This window comes from Magnolia sinica, chromosome 11 (assembly GCF_029962835.1).
Source record: "Magnolia sinica isolate HGM2019 chromosome 11, MsV1, whole genome shotgun sequence".
NCBI lineage: Eukaryota > Viridiplantae > Streptophyta > Magnoliopsida > Magnoliales > Magnoliaceae > Magnolia > Magnolia sinica.
Window position 1 is genome coordinate 15487356 of NC_080583.1, and position 24166 is coordinate 15511521.

The window sequence follows — 24166 nt, forward strand, 5'->3', positions numbered from 1 at the left end:
ACCCAAACATAAATCCGATTTCGAACCAGAACCCAATTTCCTAAACCTAAACCTTAACCTATTCTCAATTCCCTAAACCTATATCTTATAACCTAAACCTAAACCTTAACCTAAACCTAAACCTAAACATTAACCTATACCTATAAACTTAACGTAAACCAAAACCTATGACCTGAAACCAAAACCTTAACCTATACCTAAAACCTTAACCTAAACAAAAACCTATGACCTAAAACCATAACCTATAACCTAAACCAAAACCTAAACCTAAACCTTAACCTATACCGATAACCTTAACTATAACCAAAAGCTATGACCTAAAACCTTAACCTATAACCTAAACCTAAACTAAACCTAAACCTTAACCTATACCTATAACCTTAACCTAAACCAAAACCTATGACCTGAAACCTTAACCTATAACCTAAACCAAAACCTAAACCTAAACCTCAACCTATACCTATAACCTTAACCTAAACCAAAACCTATGACCTAAAACCTTAACCTAAAACCTAAACCTAAACCTAAACCTAACCTTTACCTATAACCTTAACCTAAACCAAAACCTATGACCTAAAATCTTAACCTATAACCTAAACCTTAACCTAAACCTAAACCTAAACCTAAAACCTAAAACCTAAACCATAACCTAAAACCTAAATGTATTCTCAAATCCCTAAACATAAACCTAGACCTAATCCTAATCTCAACTCCCTAACCTAAACCTAAACCTAAACTTGAATACCTAAACATAAGCCCGATCCAGAACCCGAACCTGATTTCATAAACCTAAACCTTAACCTACTCTCAATTCCCTAAACCTACAGCTTATAACCTAAACCTAAACCTTAACCTAAATTTAAACCTAAACCTAAACCTAAACCTTAACCTATACCTATATCCTTAATCTAAACCAAAACCTATGACCTAAAACCTTAACCTATAACCTAAACCTAAACCTAAACCTAAACCTTAACCTAAACCTATAACCTTAACCTAAAACCTAAAACCTAAACCTAAACCTAAAACCTAAATGTATTATCAAATCTCTAAACCTAAACCTACATCTAATCCTAATCTCAACTCTCTAACCTAAACCTAAACCTAAACCTGAAAACCCAAACACAAACCCGATCCCGAACCTGAAACCGATTTCCTAAACCTAAACCTAAACCTATTCTCAATTCCCGAAACCTATATCTTATAACCTCAGCCTAAACATAAATCTTAACCCAAACTTAAACCTAAACCTATAACCTTAACCTAAAACAAAACCTATGACCTAAAACCTTAACCTATAACATAAACCTAAACATAAACCTAAACCTCGACCTTAACCTTAACCTATAACCTAAAACCTAAACCTAAACCTAAAACCTAAATGTATTCTCAAATCCCTAAGCCTAAACCTACACCTAATCCTAATCTCAACTCCCTAACCTAAACCTAAACCTAAACTTGAAAACCCAAACATAAACCAGATCCCTAACCTAAACCTTAACCTATTCTCAATTCCCTAAACCTATAGCTTATAACCTAAACCTAAACCTTAACCTAAACCTAAACCTTAACCTATTCTCAATTCCCTAAACCTATAGCTTATAACCTAAACGTAAACCTTAACCTAAACCTAAACCTAAACCTAAACCTTAACCTAAACCTATAACCTTAACCTAAACCAAAACCTATGACCTAAAACCTTAACCAATAACCTAAACCTAAACCTAAACCTTAACCTATTCTCAATTACCTAAACCTATATCTTATAACCTAAACCTAAACCTAAACCTTAATGTAAACCTAAACCTGAACCTATAACCTTAACCTAAACCAAAACCTATGACCTAAAACCTTAACCTATAACCTAAACCTCAACCTTAACCTAAACCTAAACCTTAACCTAAACTTATAACCTTAACCTAAAACCTAAAACTTAAGCCTAAACCTAAAACCTAAATGTACTCTCAAATCCCTAAACCTAAACCTACATCTAATCCTAATCTCAACTCTCTAACCTAAACCTAATCCTAAACTTGAAAACACAAACCTAAACCTGATCCCGATCCCGAACCCGGTTTCCTAAACCTAAACCTTAACCACTTCTCTATTCCGTAAACCTATAGCTTATAACCTAAACCTAAACCTTAACCTAAACCTATAACCTTAACCTAATCCAAAACCTATGACCTAAAACCTTAACTTATAACCAAAACCTAAACCTTAACCTATACCTATAACCTTCACCTAAACCAAAACATATGACCTAAACCTTAACCTATAACCTAAACGTCAACCTAAACCTCAACCTTAACCTAAACCTAAACCTAAACCTTAACCGAAACCTATAACCTTAACATAAAACCTAAAACCAAAACCTAAACCTAAAACCTAAAAGTATTCTCAAATCCCTAAACCTAAACCTACATCTAAACCTAATCTCAACTCCCTAACCTAAACCTAAACCTAAACTTGAAAACCCAAACATAAACCTGATGCCGAACCCGAACCCGATTTCCAAAACCTAAACATTAACCTATTCTCAATTCCCAAAACCTATAGCTTATAACCTAAACCTAAACCTTAACCTAAACCTTAACCAAAACCTAAACCTTAACCTATACCTATAACCTTAACCTAAACCAAAACCTATGACTAATAACCTTAACATATAACCTAAACCTAAATATAAACCTAAACCTTAACCTAAACTTATAGCCTAAACCTAAAACCTAAAACCTAAATGTATTCCCAAATACCTAAACCTAAACCTACACCTAATCCTAATCTCAACTCCCTAACTTAAACCTATACCTAAACCTGAAAACCCAAACATAAACCCGATCTCGAACCCGAACCCGATTTCCTAAACCTAAACCTAAACCTTAACCTATTATCAATTCCCAAAACCTATATCTTATAACCTACACCTAAACCTAAACCTTTACCTAAACCAAAACTGAAACCAATAACCTTAACCTAAACTAAAACCTATGACCTAAAACCTTAACCAATAACCTAAACCTCAACCTTAACCTAAACCTAAACTTTAACCTAAACCTATAACCTTAACCTAAAACCTAAAACCAAAACCAAAACCTAAAACCTAAAAGTATTCTTAAATCCCTAAACCTAAACCTACATCTAATCCTAATCTCAACTCTCTAACCTATACCAAAACCTAAACTTGAATACCCAAACCTAAACCTGATCCCGAACTAAACCTAAACCTTAACCTATTCCCAATTCCCTAAACCTATAGCTTATAACCTAAATCTAAACCTTAACCTAAACCTAATTCTAAACCTAAACCTTAACCTATACCTATAACCTTAACCTAAACCAAAACCTATGACCTAGAACCTTAACCCATAACCAAAACCGAAACCTAAACCTAAACCTTAACCTAAACGTATAACCTTAACCTAAACCTAAATGTATTCACAAATCCCAAAACCTAAACCTACATCAAATCCTAATCTCAACTCTCTAACTTAAACCTAAACCTAAACTTGAAATCGCAAACATAAATCCGATCCCGAACCTGAACCCGGTTTCCTAAACCTAAACCTTAACCTATTCTCAATTCCCTAAACCTATAACTTATAACCTAAACCTATACCTAAAACATAACCTAAAACTAAACCTAAACCTATAACCTTAACCTAAACCAAAACCTATGACCTAAAACCTTAACCTAGAACCTAAACCTAAACATAAACCTAAACCTCGACCTTAACCTTAACCTAAACCTAAACCTTAATCTATAACCTATAACCTAAAGCTAAACCTAAAACCTAAATGTATTCTCAAATCCCTAAACCTAAACATACACCTAATCATAATCTTAACTACCTAACCTAAACCTATACCTAAACTTGAAAACCTAAACATAAACTTGATCCCGAACCCGAACCCAATTTCCTAAACCTAAACCTTAACCTATTCTCAATTTTCTAAACCTATAGCTTATAACCTAAACCTAAACCTTAACCTAAACCTAAAACTAAACCTAAACTTTAACATATACCTATAACCTTAACCTAAACCAAAGCCTATGACCTAAAACCTTAACATATAAACTAAACCTAAACCCAAACATAAACCTTAACCTAAACCTATAACCTTAACCTAAAACCTAAAACCTAAACCTTAACCTAAAACCTAAATGTATTCTCAAATCCCTAAACCTAAACCTACACCTAATCTTAATCTCAACTCCCTAACCTAAACCTTTACCTAAACTTGAAAACCCAAACATAAACCCGATCCTGGACCCGAACCCAATTTCCTAAACCTAAACCTTAACCTATTCTCAACTCCCTCAACCTATATCTTATAACCTAAACCTAAACCTAAACCTTAACCTAAACCTAAACCTAAACCTATAACCTTAACCAAAACCAAAACCTATGACCTAAAACCCTTACCTACAACCTAAACCTCAATCTTACCCTAAACCTAAACCTTAACCTAAACCTATAACCTTAACCTAAAACCTAAAACCTAAACCTAAACCTAAAACCTAAATGTATTCTCAAATCCCTAAACCTAAAACTACATCTAATTCGAATCTCAACTCTTTAACCTAAACCTAAACCAAAACTTAAACCCAAACCTAAACCCGATCCCGAACCCGAACCCGACTTCCTAAACCTAAACCTTAACCTATTCTCAATTCCCTGAACCTATAGCTTATAACCTAAACCTAAACCTTAACCTAAACCTTAACCTATACCTATAACCTTAACCTATTCCAAAACCTATGACATAAAACCTTAAACAATAACCTAAACCTGAACCTAAACGTATAACCTTAACCTAAAACCTAAAACCTAAACCTTAACCTAAAACCTAAATGTATTCTCAAATCCCTAATTCTAAACCTACACCTAATCTTAATCTCAACTCCCTAACTTAAACCTTTATCTAAACTCAAAAACCAAAACATAAACCCGATCCCGAACCCGAACCTGATTTCCTAAACATAAACCTTAACCTATTCTAAATTCCTGTGAGACCCGACTCACAACCTGACCCGAGTTCGCATGTGTGCATGTGTGTGTGTGAGTATGCATTCTGTCCATCTTGATCCCGCGGTCATACCGGTAGAATCCCGGTAACTCGTGACCCTTGGATAGTGTTTGCGGTTATCGGTGAGCCCAGTCATGAAGACCCGACTCGGATCGAGTTGAGACCTATACCATTGTGACCGCATTGTCGCCGCGGTTCCAACAGCACGTCTTGTGCATCCATCCGATGTGTAGATCGTAAGTTGGGTGCATTTCATTTTTTAAGCCCTTGATCATGATCATGCGGCCCACCTAGGGGTGGTGTGCATGAATTTCTAGGTAGGTCCCATCTCTTGGAACTATTTCCAACACACACTACACTATTTCCAACACACTACACACACACACACACTACCTAGGCCCTATCCCTAAACCACCAATCTCTAAAACACTACCCACTAACCTAAAAAGTCTACTAACCGTACAACATTGCTTCTAACTCCCTATTATCATGATTTCTCTTCTCTATCCTAGGTAAGAAACTCACGATTACTTAGCTTAAAAGAGATTTTTCTCTCTTTCCCTCTCATTTCTCTCTCTCTTCTCTTCTTCCCTAACAACATTCCTCCAAAAATTTTCAAATTCTCCAGCCCCTTCTCCTCCTTTTTCCTCTTAATCCATCCATTAAAAACCCATCTCATCCATCTATCTTGGTTCTTTGGAGCATTTGGAGCTTGGTGATCCAAGTTTTGGTGAAGATATTTAGGTGGGTGCTTCTTTATTCCATGCAATATCCCTTCCATAGTGTAGATCTTCTTCTTCTTTCATTCGGAAAGTGTAGGACCCACCAATCAATGGTGGAGATCCTACACAATTCCTTGGATGTGGCCAAATGGTTCATCTTATGCATGCATGTCCCATGCATGGGGTTTCCTCTTGATGGACCCCATCATGGAGGGTTCTCCACATTCCATAACTTGATGGGTCATCTAGACCCTTGCATCATGGTTGAGATGGTATCTCATCCATTCATCTCAAGTGTAGATCATGCATGATGAAGATCCATGGTGAAATATAGATGGAAATGCAATGTATGGGTGTGATTGTGTTGGGGAAGGCTCAATAGTGACGGAGCCTTCTCCCAATGGCCGGAATATTTTTATTTCTCTTCTTCTACCTTTCCTATGATTGCTGATGATGTGTGTGGTCCACTTGGTGGGCTTGGATAGTCCAGAAAAGTCCAGCTAAGGTGGGACATCCATACCCACCTACACTATGGTTGGGTGTCCCATTTGTTGACCTTTATTGATGCATGCAAGTGTGATAACCTTGGGATTTATTTTGGATATTTGTGGGGCCCACTAGGGAGGGCCATAGCACCTAGTTCTTGGAGTATTTCTCCTTTTTATTTAGCTTATATAATTAATTTTATCCAAGTACATGTTGCTGTCTAGAATTTTCTGGACAGTTTCTGGTTGATTTTGGACCAGATTTTGGGACTGTTTGGGGGACTATTCATAACCACCAAATATACTTTTCTAAAAGGTGGGGATCTCATCTTAATGTCTCCCAAATTTCAGCCCAATCTGAGATTCATAGGGGTCCCAAAGGTGTGGTCCAAGTGAGGTGGACAGTCTGGATTTTCTGCACTGTTCCAGCAGCAATCCACCCTGGACAGGTTGGAATTCCAAAATTTATTAAAATAGTTTTGGGTGTGCAAAAATCCACTAAAAATTTATATAAAGGTGGACCACCCATGGTGGGACCCACCTACAAAATTTTGAGGCCAATGGACACCTGTACACACCATAGTGATGGCTGGACCGGCCCATTATAACATGGCGTCCAGATCAGTCCGATTTTCAGGACAGATGGATTTCTTTAAATGAATTAAAATATTTACAGATGTCCAAAAATTTTTCAATTTTGTGGGGGTGTGTCCCACCAATGGTAGTGTCACTCTGTAAAATTTCAGCTCCAACGGACCTCATTTGGGCGTCCAAAAGAATGGACAAAGATAGTTGGACTGCCAGATTTTCTGCTGTACAGTCCAGCAATAAGCCTTAATAAAACCATAATTCAAAAATATTTTCTCTGATGGTGGGCCACCTTTTTGGGTTACCTCTCATTGTATTCATGATGAGGGACCTTGGCCCTCAATTTCCAGAGTTTTAGAGGCCCTGGACCCACTCCAATGGAGTGCCCAAATTTAAGACAGCAACATGTTATAATTATACTTGGCCTTTGGGCTGAAATTTTGAGGAGTGAGGCCCACCACATTGTGAAGATCTTAGAGAGAATAATTTATACCTTTGGTTCCTTAAATGTTGGGCTTAATAAATGCACTTTTGAGGGTCACCACAGTTGAATTTAATTGGGTCCATGAATGTAGCTAGTTGTTGAACTCTTTAGGCCCAATTGGACTAGAACTTTCCAGATAGGCCAATTGAACTCTTGGGCCATTTTTACCATACTATTGTGTTGGGTTAGTGGGACGGATTACATAAGTAGATGGGCCCTTGGTTGCCCACCAAATCAACTTTAATACTTGGGCCGGGTTGCAGGCCCAACTTACTTGACTAAGAGTAGGACATTTGCCCATGTGGTTTGAGCAATGGGCTGCCCACTAGGCCACCACAATATATGAGATTAGTGGCCTTTATGTTGGGCCCTATCCTTTCCCCTATGGGCACATAGCGGTATATATGGGTTGGGCTATGTATATTTCCCTTGGACCCATGTTGTAGATAGGCCTTGGGCCGCCTTTCTGAAGCCCAACATGAGTATTTGTGATATGATCATGGCTGCCCGTTTCTTATTTCTGATGTTGCGTGGGCCTTGGGCCTTGATCCATAATCAATTAGAGATGGGCTAACTCTTGGGGACCAATTGTGGTTGGATGTCCACATTGGTGGCCCTAGGGTAGGCCCATGGGCTTCTATAGGTGGTTAAAGGCCCACCACAGACCCTTGCTAGGCCCGTTTCATCTATTTAGGCCTATACCATTAGTCTCGTGGGCTACCCCAGGTATATGGACCCCCACTAGAGGTTGTATTCCTTATGAGAAATTGGTTAAGTACCTAGACCCTTCATTGTTAAGTAAAGAGTTCATCTTCATCTCATCGGCACCCTTATTCATCTTCATGGCCCACTCCCATACGCATCATACGCATGATTGGTTGAGGTATGATTGGCCATGGCTGTGTCATTGTGTTGGACATGTTGCTATCTCCTCAAGAGATGGATACTTGGAATTGATGCATGTGTGATTGTGTGATTCATGCATCTGGCATTGCATATCTTGTGGATATCCGCCCTTACTTCATCAGGGCCTTGCCTCCACAGGGGTATTCGTGGATGGCCGTATGTGTGGACACCGAAAATATTAGTTGAGCATACCGGGTGCATAGGATGCCCATGGGTGAAATTCCTAAAACTTCCATGGTACCAAGGATGTGCTCCAATGCTGTGACCGGGTGGAATACATGAGCGCACGAGGGCCTTATACCGTTAAGCCGTGACTCCCACTGTCGTGTAGTCGGTTGGATAGAGGTGTGGCCTTACCTCCCTGGTGTGAGGAGGCATTGCTAGGCTGAGTCTGACCAGCTCGTAAATGGGTCCGCTACCTTCAGGCCTTGTTGGTGATTGGTTGTCCACAGGCGGGTAGTGAGGTCTCTTACGCTCGTTTGACTGTGCGGGGTCTGCAGAGCGGCAGTCATTCAGTAGTGTAATGGACCCCGGTGATTTCCTTATGATTGAAAATGTACTTGACTTATGGTTTGGATATGAGCACTGACATTACTTGCATCGCATTAGCATTGGCTGTACAAGCCCCCCCTTCATACATTGCCTTGGTATGGTACCCATTACTTATTGCATCGCATTCATGTGAAGCCTTGGTAAGACTAGTGATATGTTCATTGATCATGCTTCTCTCCTTATACCTCCCGCTATTCTTCTGTACACCATTGTCACACACTTACACCACCCTCTAAGCTTCTATAAGCTTATGCACGATTGATGCGTGCAGGAGACTCTAGGTAGGCGCCGTAGCAGCAGAGCGTGGAGTAGAGTTGAGCAGTGAGGACTCCAGTGTTGCTGATTTCTCTCTTTTCCTTTTATTCTCATGTATGTCCTATTGGACCTTTTAGATGATTGTAAAAGTTCAATTTTTTAGTGGATTTTGTGATGTGTGCCTTTGTTATTCTTAGATTTACTTGCTGTGATCTTGGGTATGCTCGCATTGGAAGTGATTATACTGTTATGAAAATCCTCCTTATAGGATCCCAGGATCGGAACCTACCTCAAGAGCCGAGAATGGGGTACTACGGAGGCTGTTGCGGCCAGAACCGGCCATCGGGTTCCTTGTGAGTCCGGTTACCGAGTCTGGGGCGTGACAGGAGTTGGTATCAGAGCTTAGTAAGTAATTCTGGAATGACTAAGGATAACACCGCATGTCTGCTAAGAGCATGGGACAAGTAGTGTCCCGAGATCCTTCCTTTCGCTCCGTATTGAGCTTGTAATTGTCTTGATTCCTTGCATCATCATTATTTTGTAGACGATGCCGCTGGACGTGGCTCTCGTGGTCGTGGGGCCCGTGGTCGAGGCGCCCGAGTTACCCCTTCTACTCGAGCACATCCTGCTCCCGTTGTTAAGGATCCGATTCCTGAGGTCCCGATCCGGCCTGTTCCTCCAGTTGAGCCCATAGTGCCCATACCTCCAGTTGCTCCGGTTCCCCCACCTATTCCCCCTACTCAGCCTGTTGCTCCAGTTACTGAGGCTCCTGCTCCTCCGGGTGCACCCGTGCCTCCGCCTGAGGCGAGTGCCGCCCCTGCCATTCTGACAGTACCTATAGAAGCAGAGCATTTTCAGCAGTTGATGTAGCTTGTTGCCACCACATTGCAGACCCGTCGGCCAGCTACCGTTGAGGTTTCTGGGCAGTCTGACTTACCACAAGCTAGTGCGATAGCTCGAGAGTTCCGGCAGCATAATCCCCCGAGGTTCAGTGGTGAACCTGACCCTTCTGCTGCCGAGGCTTGGCGCACTGAGGTTGCGAGGATTTTTGACACTATTCAATGTCCTATGGGTCAGAGAGTATCCCTTGCGACCTATCTTCTTCAGGGTGAGGCCAGTCATTAGTGGTCATCTGTATTTAGGATGGTCGAACCTTAGTTTGTTTGGTCATGGGAGGATTTTGTGGTCCGTTTTGACCAGAAGTTCTTCCCTGAGCATGTTCAGGTCTAGCGGGCGATCGAGTTTGAGACCCGTATCTTAGTATGAGGCCCGTTTCTTGGCCTTGTCTAGATTTGCTCCTCATCTCACCAGTGATGAGAAGATGAGGGCTCGTCGTTTTGTGGCTGGTTTGCGTCCTGCCCTTCGCAGTCGTGTGGTAGGGCATTGTTTGGAGACGTTTGACCAGGTCGTTCATCGGGCACTGGTTTATGAGGAGGACTAGGCTATGACCCAGAGGTCGAGAGAGCAGAGTTCCGGTGGAGATCGGAAGAGGAGGGCACCAGCAGGCAGTTCCAAGCAGCACCGTCAGCAGAGACGGAGGGGCAGGTTAGGATTTCAGCAGCCTACGATTCAGACAGTAGCTTCATCATCATCGTCAGCACCATCCTTCGGCCCCTTTTCTGGTGTATGCTTCGGCTGTGGACAGGTCGGGCATCGGAGGCATGAGTGCCCTCTCCCCATTCAGCAGCAGAGGCCACCGTAGTTGCCTCCTCCTCGTCCTCCTCAGCAGCAGCAGAGAGCTTAGCTTCCACCCGCCGTTCCTAAGGCTCCTCAGCAGCAGAAGCAGCCAGGCAGACCTCCTCAGCAGCGACAGCAGCTGCTGCAGCACCAGCAGAGGGGATATCCGCATGTCCGGTCCCTGGGTCCAATATGTATCACAGCCCAGAAGGCACAGACTCATGACCCTCAGTCTTCCGGGTTGCTTCCCCTACTAGCTCAGGGCCGCTTCTATTCTGCACAGCAGGCGTCAAGCCAGGACCCGCAGTCATCGACCGGTGGAGTAGTCGAGGGTATTCTTCTTGTTTCTTCCTGCATTGCTCATGTTTTATTTGATTCTGGTGCCTCCCATTCTTTTGTGGCCGATCAGTTTTTCCGATTGACCGGTATTCCATCGGAGTCCGTGTCTGAGGCTTTGATCGTTTCGACTCCTATGGGGAAGTTTATGATGTTGACCCTTCGCTGTCCTTCTTGCCCGGTGTTAGTGGGCAAGATGTTCCTTCCTGCCGATCTGTTCGTGATGCCGATGTCAGGTTTTGATGTGAGTCTGGGTATGGACTGGCTTGCAGAGTATGGTGCCATCTTAGACTGTGCCATGAGGACGGTTACGTTTTACATTCCAGGCTTGCCAGTGTTCCAGTTCATTGCTGAGCCCAGAGGAGAGCCGTTATCTAGTTTCTTAGCTTTAGTCATTGAGGATTCTGTGGTAGAGAATATTGAGCTACCGCCAGTTGTTTGTGAGTACTCGGATGTGTTTCAGGAGATCCCGAGTTTGCCTCCATGTCGGCAGGTGGAGTTCCAGATTGTTTTGGTGCCCGGTACTGCCCCCATCACGAAGGCCCCCTACCGGATGGCACCGTTGGAGTTGAGGGAACTGCAAGAGCAGTTGGATTAGCTTCGGGAGTTAGGTTTCATTCGTCCCAATAGTTCACCTTGGGGAGCCCCGGTATTATTTGTGAAGAAGAAGGGTGGTTCATTGCGACTCTGTGTAGATTATCGTGAGCTCAACAGAGTCACCATCAAGAACCGATACCCGCTTCCCCGTATTGATGACTTGTTCGATCAGTTGCAGGGTGCACAGTATTTTTCCAAGATAGACTTGCGTTCTGGTTACCATCAGATTCGGGTCCGAGAGGAGGACATTCCGAAGACGGCTTTCCGGACACGTTATGGTCACTTTGAGTTCCTGGTCATGTCATTTGGACTGACCAACGCGCCCGCTATATTCATGCAGCTGATGAATGAGGTTTTTCGGCCGTTCCTTGATCAATTCGTGGTGGTATTCATTGATGATATTCTTGTATATTCGAGGACTCGAGAGGACCATGCTGAGCACCTGCGAATTGTGCTTGAGACCCTCCGTGCCCACCAGCTGTATGCGAAGCTGGAGAAGTGCGAGTTTTGGCAAGAGGAGATGAAGTTCCTCGGTCACGTGGTGACGAGGGAGGGTGTCGCTGTAGACCCCTCGAAGGTTGATGACGTGCGTCGGTGGGGCCAGCCCATGAACGCGTCCGAGATTCGCAACTTCCTTGGTCTAGCGGGATATTACCGGCGGTTTATCGAGAGTTTCTCCCATATTGCAGCACCGCTGACCCGATTGACGCGGAAGGGCGTCGAGTTCGTCTGGAGTGACGCTTGCGAGAAGGCATTTTCAGAGTTGAAGGACCGCCTCACTTCCGCTCCTGTTCTCACTATTCCTGATGGGAGTGAGGGTTTTGTTGTTTTTACTGATGCCTCCAGAGTTGGCTTGGGTGCTGTATTGATGCAGCATGGGAAGCCAGTGGCGTATGCCTCACACCAACTCAAGGTCCATGAGCTGAACTACCCCACTCATGATTTGGAGCTCGTAGCAGTCGTCTTCGCACTGAAGGTGTGGAGGCATTATCTATATGGGGCCAAGTTCGAGCTCTTCTCGGATCATAAGAGCTTGAAGTATCTATTTTCACAGTCCGAGTTGAACCTACGACAGAGGCGATGGATGGAGTTGCTGAAAGACTATGATTTTGACCTTCAGTACCACCTGGGCAAGGCAAACGTAGTGGCGGACGCACTCAGCCGCCAGCCACGAGGCCTGGTGGCACAGATGATGGTGCATCAGTGGCAGATGCTTGAGGATGTATCAGAGTTTGACTTTGAGTTCGGTCTGCAGTCTTCCATTATTCAACTTTCGAGCTTGTTGATTCAACCCTCCTTAGTGGCCAAGGTGATCGAGGCTCAGCAAACGGACGAGTCACTTCAGGAGTACCGAGCAGAGGCCGCATCCGTGGAGCAATTAGACTGGCAGATTGGTTCCGATGGTGGATTACACTTCAAAGGCTGATTGTGTGTCCCGGACGTTCCACAGTTACGTTGGGATCTGATGACCGAGGCACACCGATCGAGACTAACTATCCACCCGGGCTCCATGAAGATGTATCGTGATATGAGGAGGCAATACTTCAGGCAGGGGATGAAGCGTCAGATTATGAGTTTTGTGGCCGAGTGTGACACATGGCAAAGTGTCAAGGCCGATCATCAGAGACCCCCTGGTCCCTTGCAGTCGTTGAGCGTTCCAGAGTGAAAGTGGGAGCATGTATCGATGGACTTCATCGCAGGTTTGCCGAGGACTCAGCGCGGTCACGATACCATCTGGGTTATCGTCGATCATCTAACGAAGTCGGCTCATTTCATTCCAGTACGTGCTTCCTGGTTTATGGACCGGTTAGCGAGGATATTCATTGAGGAGATAGTGAGATTGCACGGCATCCCAGTTTCGATCGTTTCAGACCGAGACTCCAGATTTACGTCTCAGTTTTGAAGGAGTTTTCAACAGGCATTGGGGGTCACTTTGCATCTCAGCACCGCTTATCATCCGCAGACAGATGGGCAGACCGAAAGGGTCAACCAGATCCTTGAGGATATGCTCAAGGCTTGTGTGATCGACTTTGCGGGCAGTTGGGACGAGCATATGCGCCTCGTCGAGTTTGCATACAATAATAGCTATCAGGCAACTATCGGCATGGCTCCTTTTGAAGTACTTTATGGCAGACTGTGCAGATCTCCTAGTTGTTGGACCGAGGTTGGAGAGCATTGTCTCTTAGGTCCTGAGCTTGTGCTGCAGACGTCAGAGGTTATTGATGTTATCAGGCAGAGGATGTACACAGCCCAGAGCCGGCAGAAGAGTTTTGCTGATCGTCGGCGTCGACCCCTCGAGTTCGCAGTCGGGGACATAGTGTATCTCAAGGTCTCGCCTATGAAGGGCGTGGTTCGCTTTGGTGTGAAGGGCAAGCTTGCCCCAAGATTCATCGGACCTTTTGAGATTACTGAGCGCGTGGGTGCTGTGGCCTATAGGCTTGCCTTACCTTCTGAGTTGTCTGCAATCCACGACGTGTTTCATGTTTCTATGTTGCGGAGATGTGGGTCGGACACTATTCCTGTGATTAATTGACAGCCACTTGAGGTCCGTGAGGATGCTTCTTATATTGAGCAGCCGATTCGTATCCTTGATCGGAAGGAGCAGGTCCTCAGGACCAAGGTCATTCCCTTAGTGAAGGTGCAATGGGGTCATCATTCAGAGGCCGAGGCGTCTTGGGAACGCGAGGCCGAGATTAGAGAACGTTATCCCTATTTGTTTGATGATTGATTGATATATGATTGTTGGTATTGCCTTCCTTGTATGATGATTGCTATATGATGGTGGTGTTTTGTCTTTCATTTTATCTAAGATTGTTTAATTTCAAGGATGAAATTTCTTTGTTGGTGGGGAGGATTGTAAGACCCGACCCGAGTTCGCATGTGTGCATGTGTGTGTGTGAGTATGCATTCTATCCATCTTGATCCCGCGGTCCTACCGGTCGAATCCCGGCGACCCGTGACCCTTGGATAGTGTTTGCGGTCATCGGTGAGCCCAGTCATGAAGACCCGACTCGGATCGAGTTGGGACCTATACCATTGTGACCGCATTGTCGCCGCGGTTCCAACATCGCGTCTTGTGCATCCATCCGATGTGTAGATCGTAAGTTTGGTGCATTTCATTTTCTAAGCCCTTGATCATGATCATGTGGCCCACCTAGGGGTGGTGTGCATGAATTTCTAGGGAGGTCCCATCTCTTGGAACTATTTCCAACACACACTACACACACACACTACCTAGGCCCTATCCCTACACCACCCATCTCTAAAACACCACCCACTAACCTAAAAAGTCTACTAACCCTACAACATTGTTTCTAACTCCCTATTACTATGATTTCTCTTCTCTATCCTAGGTAAGAAACTCATGATTACTTAGCTTAAAAGAGATTTTTCTCTCTTTCCCTCTCATTTCTCTCTCTCTTCTCTTCTTCCCTAGCAACATTCCTCCAAAAATTTCCAAATTCTCCAGCCCCTTCTCCTCCTTTTTCCTCTTAATCCATCCATTAAAAACCCATCTCATCCATCTATCTTGGTTCCTTGGAGCATTTGGAGCTTGGTGATCCAAGTTTTGGTGAAGATATTTAGGTGGGTGCTTCTTTATTCCATGCAATATCCCTTCCATAGTGTAGATCTTCTTCTTCTTTCATTCGGAAAGTGTAGGACCCACCAATCAATGGTGGAGATCCTACACAATTCCTTGGATGTGGCCAAATGGTTCATCTTATGCATGCATGTCCCATGCATGGGGTTTCCTCTTGATGGACCCCATCATGGAGGGTTCTCCACATTCCATAACTTGATGGGTCATCTAGACCCTTGCATCATGGTTGAGATGGTATCTCATCCATTCATCTCAAGTGTAGATCATGCATGATGAAGATCCATGGTGAAATATAGATGGAAATGCAATGTATGGGTGTGATTGTGTTGGGGAAGGCTCAATAGTGACGGAGCCTTCTCCCAATGGCCGGAATGTTTTTATTTCTCTTCTTCTACCTTTCCTATGATTGCTGATGATGTGTGTGGTCCACTTGGTGGGCCTGGACAGTCCAGAAAAGTCCAGCTAAGGTGGGACATCCATACCCACCTACACTATGGTTGGGTGTCCCATTTGTTGACCTTTATTGATGCATGCAAGTGTGATAACCTTGGGATTTATTTTGGATATTTGTGGGGCCCACTAGGGAGGGCCATAGCACCTAGTTCTTGGAGTATTTCTCCTTTTTATTTAGCTTATATAATTAATTTTATCCAAGTACATGTTGCTGTCTAGAATTTTCTGGACAGTTTCTGGTTGATTTTGGACCAGATTTTGGGACTGTTTGGGGGACTATTCATAACCACCAAATATACTTTTCTAAAAGGTGGGGATCTCATCTTAATGTCTCCCAAATTTCAGCCCAATCTGAGATTCATAGGGGTCCCAAAGGTGTGGTCCAAGTGAGGTGGACAGTCTGGATTTTCTGCACTGTTCCAGCAGCAATCCACCCTGGACAGGTTGGAATTCCAAAATTTATTAAAATAGTTTTGGGTGTGCAAAAATCATAAAAATTTATATAAAGGTGGAACACCCATGGTGGGACCCACCTACAAAATTTTGAGGCCAATGGACACCTGTACACACCATAGTGATGGCTGGACCGTCCCATTATAACATGGCGTCCAGATCAGTCCGATTTTCAGGACAGATGGATTTCTTTAAATGAATTAAAATATTTACAGATGTCCAAAAATTTTGAAATTTTTTGGGGGTGTGTCCAACCAATGGTAGTGTCACTCTGTAAAATTTCAGCTCCAACGGACCTCATTTGGGCGTCCAAAAGAATGGGCAAAGATAGTTGGACTGCCAGATTTTCTGCTGTACAGTCCAGCAATATGCCTTAATAAAACCATAATTCAAAAATATTTTCTCTGATGATGGGCCACCTTTTTGGGTTACCTCTCATTGAATGCATGATGAGGGACCTTGGCCCCCAATTTCCAGAGTTTTAGAGGCCCTGGACCCACTCCAATGGAGTGCCCAAATTTAAGACGGCAACATGTTATAATTATACTTGGCCTTTGGGCTGAAATTTTGAGGAGTGAGGCCCACCACATTGTGAAGATCTTAGAGAGAATAATTTATACCCTTGGTTCCTTAAATGTTGGGCTTAATAAATGCACTTTTGAGGCCCACCACAGTTGAATTTAATTGGGTCCATGAATGTAGCTGGTTGTTGAACTCTTTAGGCCCAATTGGGCTAGAACTTTCCAGATAGGCCCATTGAACTCTTGGGTCATTTTTATCTTACTATTGTGTTGGGTTAGTGGGCCGGATTACACAAGTAGATGGGCCCTTGGTTGCCCACCAAATCAACTTTAATACTTGGGCCGGGTTGTAGGCCCAACTTACTTGACTAAGAGTAGGACATTTGCCCATGTGGTTTGAGCAATGGGCTGCCCAATAGGCCACCAAAATATATGGGATTAGTGGCATTTATGTTGAGCCCTAACCTTTCCCCTATGGGCTCATAGCGGTATATATGGGTTGGGCTATGTGTATTTCCCTTGGACTCATGTTGTAGATAGGCCTTGGGCCGCCTTTCTGAAGCCCAACATGAGTATTTGTGACATGATCATGGCTGCCCGTTTCTTATTTCTGATGTTGCGTGGGCCTTGGGCCTTGATCCATAATCAATTAGAGATGGGCTAACTCTTAGGGACCAATTGTGGTTGGATGTCCACATTGGTGGCCCTAGGGTAGGCCCATGGGCTTCTATAGGTGGTTAAAGGCCCACCATAGACCCTTGCTAGGCCCGTTTCATCTATTTAGGCCTATACCATTAGTCTCGTGGTCCTTAGTATAGGTCCTTAGTCTCGGGGCTACCCCAGGTATATGGTCCCCCATTAGAGGTTGTATTCCTTATGAGGAATTGGTTAAGTACCTAGACCCTTTATTGTTAAGTAGAGAGTTCATCTTCACCTCATCGGCACCCTTATTCATCTTCATGGCCCACTCCCATACACATCATTGCATGATTGGTTGAGGTATGATTGGCCATGGCTGTGTCATTGTGTAGGACATGTTGCTATCTCCTCAATAGATGGATACTTGGAATTGATGCATGTGTGATTGTGTGATTCATGCATCTGACATTGCATATCTTGTGGATATCCGCCCTTACTTCATCAGGGCCTTGCCTCCACAGGGGTATTTATGGATGGCCGTATGTGTGGACACCGAAAATATTAGTTGAGCATACCGGGTGCATAGGATTCCCATGGGTGAAATTCCCAAAACTTTCATGGTACCAAGGATGTGCTCCAATGTTGTGACCAGGTGGAATACATGAGCGCACGAGGGCCTTATACCGTTAGGCCGCGACTCCCACTGTCGTGTAGTCGGTTGGATAGAGGTGTGGCCTTCCCTGCCTGGTGTGAGGAGACATTGCTAGGTTGAGTCTGACCAGCTCGTAAATGGGTCCGCTACCTTCAGGCCTTGTTGGTGATTGGTTGTCCACAGGCGGGTAGTGAGGTCTCTTATGCTCGTTTGACTATGCGGGGTCTGCAGAGCGGTGGTGATTCAGCAGTGTAATGGACCCCGGTGATTTCCTTATGATTGAAAATGTACTTGACTTATGGTTTGGATATGAGCACTGACATTACTTGCATCGCATTAGCATTGGCTGTACAAGCCCCCCCTTCATACATTGCCTTGGTATGGTACCCATTACTTATTGCATCGCATTCATGTGAAGCCTTGGTAAGACTAGTGATATGTTCATTGATCATGCTTCTCTCCTTATACCTCCCGCTATTCTTCTGTACACCATTGTCACACACTTACACCACCCTCTAAGCTTCTATAAGCTTATGCACGATTATGCGTGCAGGAGACTCTAGGTAGGCGTCGTAGCAGCAGAGCGTGGAGTAGAGTTGAGCAGTGAGGACTCCAGTGTTGCTGATTTCTCTCTCTTTTCCTTTTATTCTCATGTATGTCCTATTGTACCTTTTGGATGATTGTAAAAGTTCAAATTTTTAGTGGATTTTGTGATGTGTGCCTTTATTATTCTCAGATGTACTTGCTGTGATCTTGGGTATGCTCGCATTGGAAGTGATTATACTGTTATGAAAATCCTCCTTATAGGATCCCAAGATCGAAACCTACCTCAGGAGCCGTGAATGGGGTACTACGGAGGCTGTTGCGGCCAGAACCGGCCATCGGGTTCCTTGTGAGTCCGGTTACCGAGTCTGGGGCGTGACAATTCCCTAAACCTAAACCTAAACCTTAACCTAAACCTAACCTAAACCTATAACCTTAACCTAAACCAAAATCTATGAGCTAAAACCTTAACCTATAGCCTAAACCTCAACCATAAACTAAACCTAAACCATAACCTTAACCAGGCACCTTTACCTAAAACCTCAAAACTTAAACCTAAACCTAAAACCTAAATGTATTCTCAAATCCCTAAACTTAAACCTACATCTAATCCTAATGTCAACTCTCTAACCTAAACTTAAACCTAAACCCGATCTTGAACCCGAACCCGATTTCCTAAACCTAAACCTTAACCTTTTCTCAATTCCCAAAACCTATAGCTTATAACCTAAACCTAAACCATAACCTAAACCTAAACCTAAACCTTAACGTAAACGTATAACCTTAACCAGAACCAAAACCTATGACCTAAAACCTTAACCTATAACCTAAACCTAAACCTTAACCTATACCTATAACCTCCACCTAAACCCAAACATATGACCTAAACCTTAACCTATATCCTAAACCTCAACCTTAACCTCAACCGCAACCTAAACCAAAAACTAAACCTTAACCTAAACCTATAACCTTAACCTAAAACCTAAAACCTAAACCAGAACCTAAAACCTAAATGTGTGATCAAATCCTTAAACCTAAACCTACATCTAATCCTAATCTCAACTCTCTAACCTATACCTAAACCTAAACTTGAAAACCCAAACATAAACCCGATCCCGAACCAGAACCCGACTTCCTAAACCTAAACCTTAACCTATTCTCAATTCCCTAAACAAATAGCTTATAACCTTAACCTAAACCTTAAGCTAAACCTGAACCTAAACCTATGCCCATAACCTTAACCTAAACCAGAACCTATGACCTAAAACCTTAACCTATAACCTAAATCTAAACCTAAACCAAAACCTAAATCAGAACCTTAACCTAACCCTATAACCTTAACCTAAAATCTAAAACCTAAACCTAAACCTATAACCTAAATGTATTCTTAAATCCCTAAACCTAAACCTACATCTAATCCTAATCTCAACTCTCTAACCTAAACATAAACCTAAACTTGAAAACCGAAACATAAACCCGATCTCGAACCTGAACCTGATTTCCTAAACCTAAACCGTAACCTATTCTCAATTCCCTAAACCTAAACCCAAACCATAACCTAAACCTAAAACTAAACCTATAACCTTAACCTATACCAAAACCTATGACCTAAAATCTTAACCTATAACCTAAACCAAAACATAAAACTAAACCTCGACCTTAACCATAACCTTTACCTAAAACTTAACCTATAACCTAAAAGCTAAACCTAAACCTAAACCTAAAACCTAAATGTATTCTCAAATCCCTAAACCTAAACCTACACTTAATCCTAATCTCAACTCCCTAACCTAAACCTAAACCTAAACTTGTAAACCCATACATAATCCTGATTCTAAACCCGAACCCGATTCCCTAAACCTAAATCTTAACCTATTCTCAATTCCCTAAACCTATATCTTACAAACCTAAACCTAAACATAAACCTTAACCAAAACCAAAACCTATGACCTAAAACCATAGCCTATAACCTTAACCGCATCCTTAACCTAAACCGAAACCTTAACCTAAACCTATAACCTTAACCTAAACCAAAACCTAAACCTATAACCATAATCCAAACCAAAACCTATGACCTAAAACCATAACCTATAACCTTAACCGCATCCTTAACCTAAATCGAAACCTTAACCTAAACCTAAACCCTAAACCCTAAACCCCAAACCCTAAACCGTAAACCTTAACCTATACCTATAACCTTGACCTAAACCAAAACCTATGACCTAAAACCTTAACCTATAACCTAAACCTCAACCTTAACCTAAACCATAACCTAAACCTAAACCTAAACCTATAACCTTAACCTAAAACCTAAAACCTAAACCTAAACATAAAACCTAAATGTATTCTCAAATCCCTAAACACAAACCGAGACCTAATCCTAATCGCAACTCCCTAACCTAAACCTAAACCTAAACTTGAATACCCAAACATAAACCCGATCCCGAACTCGAACCAGATTTCCTAAACCTAAACCTCAACCTATTCCCAATTCCCTAAACCTATAGGTTATAACCTAAACCTAAACCTTAACCTAAACCTAAACCGAAACCTAAACCTTAACCTATACCTATAAACTTAACCTAAACCAAAACCTATAACCTAAAACCGTAACCTATAACCTAAACCTAAACCTAAACCTAAACCTAAACCTAAAACTTAACCTAAACCTATAACCTTAACCTAAAACCTAAAACCTAAACCAAAACGTAAAACCTAAATGTATTCTCAAATCCCTAAACCCAAACCCACATCTAATCCTAATCTCAACTCTCTAACCTAAGCCTAAACCTAAACTTGAAAACCCAAACATAAACCAGATCCCGTACCTGAACCCGATTTCATAAACCTAAACCTTAACCTATTCTCAATTCCCTAAACCTATATCTTATAAGCTAAACCTAAACCTAAACCTAAAAGTAAACCTATAACCTTAACCTAAACCAAAACCTACGACCTAAAACCTTAACCTATAACCTAAGCCTCAACCTTAACCTAAACCTAAACCTTAACCTAAACCTATAAACTTAACCAAAAACCTAAAACCTAAACCTAAACCTAAATGCATTCACAAATTCTTAAACCTAAACCTACATCTAATCCTAATCTCAACTCTCTAACCTAACCTAAACCTAAACTTGTATACCTAAACCTAAACCTGATCCCGAACCCAAACCTGATTTCCTAAACCTAAACCTTAACCAACACCTATAACCTTAACCTAAAACAAAACCTATGACCTAAACCTTAACCTAAACCAAAACCTAAACCTAAACCTTAACCTAAACCTATAACCTCAACCTAAAACCTAAAACCTAAACCTTAACCTAAAACCTAAATGTATTCTCAAATCCCTAAACTCCCTAACCTAAACCTAAACCTAAACTTGAATACCCAAACATAAACCCGATCCCGAACCCGAACCCGATTTCATAAACCTAAACCTTAACCTATTCTCAATTCCCTAAACCTATATCTTATAACCTAAACCTAAACCTTAACCTAAACCTAAACCTCAACCTAAACCATAACCTATTGCTATAACCTTAAACTAAACCAAAACCTATGACCTAAAACCTTAACCGATAACCTAAACCTAAACCTAAACCTAAACCTTAACCTAAACCTATGACCATAACTTAAAACCAAAAACCTAAACCTTAACCTAAAACCTAAATGTATTCTCAAATCCATTAACCTTAACCTACACCTAATCCTAATCTCAACTCCCTAACCTAAACCTATACCTAAACATGAAAACCCAAACATAAACCCGATCCCGAGCCAGAACCCGATTTCCTAAACCTAAACCTTAACCTATTCTCAATTCCCTAAACCTATATCTTATAACCTAAACCTAAACCTAAACCTTAACCGAAACCTAAACCTAAACCTATAACCTTAACCTAAAACAAAACCTATGACCTAAAACCTTAACCTGTAACCTAAACCTTAACCTTAACCAATAACCTTAACCAATAACCTTAACCTAAAACCTAAAACCTAAACCTAAACCTAAAACCTAAATGTATTCTCAAATCCCTAAACCTAAACCTACATCTAATCCTAATCTGAACTCTCTAACCTAAGCCTAAACCTAAACTTGAAAACCCAAACCTAAACCTGATCCCAAACCCAAACTCGATTTCCTAAACCCAAACCTTAACCTATTCTCAATTCCCTGAACCTATAGCTTATAACCTAAACCTAAACCTTAACCTATACCTATAACCATAACCTATTCTCAATTCCCTGAACTTATAGCTTTTAACCTAAACCTAAACCTTAACCTAAACCTAAACCTAAACCTAAACCTTAACCTATACCTATAACATTAACCTAAACCAAAACCTATAACCTAAAACCTTTACCTATAACTGAAACCTAAACCTAAACCTAAACCTTAACCTATACCTATAACCTTCACCTAAACCAAAACATATGACTTAAACCTTAACCTATAACCTAAACCTCAACCCTAACCTCAACCTTAACCTAAACCTAAACCTAAACCTTAACCTAAACCAATAACCTTAACCTATAACGTAAAACCTAAACCTAAACCTAAAGCCTAAATGTATTCACAAATCCCTAAACCTAAACGTACATCTAATCCAAATCTCAACTCTCGAACCTAAACCTAAACCTAAACTTGAAAACCCAAGCATAAACCCGATCCCGAACCCGAACCCGATTTCCTAAACCTAAACCTTAACCTGTTCTCAATTCCCTAAACCTATATATTATAACATAAACCTAAACCTCAACCTTAACATAAACCTAAACCTAAACCTATAACCTTAACCTAAACCAAAACCTATGACCTAAAACCGTAACCTATAACCTAAACTTAAACCTAAGCCTAAACCTCGACCTTAACCTTAACCTAAACCTAAACCTTAACCTATAACAAAAAACCTAAACCTAAACCTAAAACCTAAATGTATTCTAAAATCCCTAAACCTAAACCTACACCTAATCGTAATCTCAACTCCCTAACCTACATCTTTACCTAAACTTGAAAACCCAAACATAAATCAGATCCCGAACCCGAACCCGATTTCATAAACCTAAACCTTAACCTATTCTCAATTCCCTAAACCTATATCTTATAACCTAAACCAAAACCTAAACCTTAAACTAAACCAATAACTTTAAGCTAAACCAAAACTTATGACCAAAAACCTTAACCTATAACCTAAACCTCAACCTTAACCTAAACCTAAACCTTAACCTAAACCTATAACCTTAACATAAAACCTAAAGCCTAAACCTAAACCTAAAACCTAAATGTATTCTTAAATCCCTAAACCTAAACCTACATCTAATCCTAATCTCAACTCTCTAACCTAAACCTAAACATAAACTTGATAACCCAAACCTAAACCAGATCCCGAACCCGAACCCAATTTCCTAAACCTAAACCTTAACCTATTCTCAATTCCCTGAACCTATAAGTTATAACCAAAACCTAAACCTTAACCTAAACCTTAACCTATACCTATAACCTTAACCAAATCCAAAACGTATGACCTAAAACCTTAACCTATAACCTAAACCTATACCTAAACCTAAACCTTAACCTATACCTATCACCTTCACCTAAACCAAAACATATGACCTAAACCTTAACCTATAACCAAAACCTCAAACTTAACCTCAACTTTAACCT

General features: G+C 41.9%; 1 long non-coding RNA gene across 1 annotated transcript; it reads right to left on the reverse strand.

Annotated features, from left to right (window-relative positions):
* Positions 1-1559: 1559 nt before the first annotated feature.
* LOC131218266 (uncharacterized) lies at positions 1560-22846 on the reverse strand. Its single transcript, XR_009157588.1, has 4 exons — positions 22809-22846; positions 22420-22464; positions 21691-21758; positions 1560-1699 (listed from the first exon to the last, which is right to left on the reverse strand). It is a non-coding gene; the product is annotated as an uncharacterized LOC131218266 (long non-coding RNA).
* Between the last annotated feature and the right edge of the window lie 1320 nt (positions 22847-24166).